The following is a 2,083-nucleotide window of genomic DNA, read 5'->3' as shown; positions in this document are numbered from 1 at the left end:
TAAATAAATAAATAAATAAATAAACAAATAAATAAGAACTTTTAATCATTCTTTATAGTCTAAGCTGGTTGAAGGTATCCAAAAGGTAGTGTCATCAAGATGAGAAAATATATACTATTGCAGCCATGCTGATCTGAGTGGCCTGTGCTACAACAAGGTGACATGGTGGCATCTGGGCCCGGACTACAGGTGAGGGCCACGTATGGATCCATGTTCCTACCTCAGTCAGTGTCTTTGTTAATGTGATATATTCCTAATTCTTTGAGGATACTGATTTCTCAGGCCAAATCTTCTTGGCCATCTAAAAATTAAAATTGAATTCTGGGATAAAAGATGCATTGGAAATAAATTTTAAACCTGTATGACTAAAGAGTTAATGATAGAAGAAAAAGAGAACACATACACGCGTGCGCGTGTGCGTGCGTGCACACACACACGCACTTGGAGCAAATTCACACAATTTCAGAGAAATGGGTAGAAGGAAAGTAAGGGTTGTGAGCAGACTGGAGAGCACATCTTTCTCTATGTAACATGAAACATTGTTCTTATTTGGCTTTTGAAATCAAAGAAACATATAAGGTCTTAAACATAAGTAAAGAGAAAGCAAGCTAAATGAAGATCTCAGGATCTAGTTGCTTGATCTCGCTTTTTTAAACCTTCACTATAGTTTCTTCTACTACAGTTATATCGTGATGTGAGACCTGGAGCCATGAATCTACATTAGGTGTGATTTATTTCAGCAAAAATACCTTCAGTTTCATTAGAATTATCTTAAACTTAAATTACTATAGGAACCAGTCCTCACAGCTTAAAGAGTTTTTTTTTTTACTTGCATTCACATTATGACTAAAGTATAGCAAGTGCTTGAGCTGAAAAAGGAGGAAGTACAGCAAGCAGATACTGAGAGAATTATGGATAAACAATAGAAAGTTTGATACACACACTAGCCAGGTAAGATTTTGCCATTGATGTTGCAAATCTTATACTATAAGTAACTTATGATGCAGAAATATATTTAAACATTTGACTGATGAAAGACACAATACATTATTTTGTTTACATTAAAATGAATAATGTTTATTTTTAAATAAAACTGATGCTTCCATTAATTTTTGTGTTAATGAAGCAACTCTTAAGGCATGGAGTAGGAAAGAGATGATCATCCACTCATGAAATGGGATGTTCTTCTGCTACTCATAAGGAAATCACAGAATATTTTTTGAAATGAAAATAGGTAAGTTCCAGTTGATTATTTTTTTGAAACAAGAAGAAGCTCTTAAGAATATAAATCAGTGGCATTATATGTGGCTAGTGTGCATAACAATGTAGCACTTATGATATGGAGACCAAAGATAGGGAAAGTAATGAGATAAGGAAGAAGGTAGAAAGGGAAGAAGAAAGGAAGAGTTAAAGAAAGAGAAAAGGAAGAAATAAAGAAAGTAAGAAAGAAAAGAAGGGAAGGAGGGAGGGAGGGAGGGAGGAACTTCAGAACTGTAGAATTTCAATAAAACACACTGCTCCAAATACATAGATATTTACATGTTTATTATGAACTCAAGTTCCTGTACTCAAGTGCTAATGTTACTTCTGAACAAAAGTTCCTGGGAAAGCAATGAGGGAAAGCAGGCCAAGTCTGATTTTTTGATGGATGTTACTTTAATTATTGACAGGTTAAGATGAAATCAAGCACAGAATCCAAAGCAAGGGACAGATTTATCCTGTTCACAGAGAGAGGAACCAGCAATTCTCAGGAAAGGAAGACTTAGAGTCTGGTTTGTTATACTGAGATATATTTGTTTACTAACTGTGCACTACATGGTATCTCTTAAAATGCCACCGTACTTCAGTGCATTTTGGAGATTTGGTTATTATTATTATTGATAATCTAATCTCTTTTCTTCTGCATGAATTTTCCCATTCCAGCTGATTATATTTGGATTATATTTTGTTTTTTTTTTCATTAATGTATTAATTTTTACTAATCTATATCTTCTAATCAAAATATAGGTAAAAGTCCGTTTAATTTTGTTATGACTTCTTTTTTCTTTTTTTTTAGCTTTTTTTTATTAAGAAAGAAAAAAAA

The sequence above is a fragment of the Microtus ochrogaster genome, chromosome 1, assembly GCF_000317375.1.
Source record: "Microtus ochrogaster isolate Prairie Vole_2 chromosome 1, MicOch1.0, whole genome shotgun sequence".
Classification (NCBI taxonomy): Eukaryota; Metazoa; Chordata; class Mammalia; order Rodentia; family Cricetidae; genus Microtus; species Microtus ochrogaster.
Note: the sequence above shows the minus strand (reverse complement) of the source record.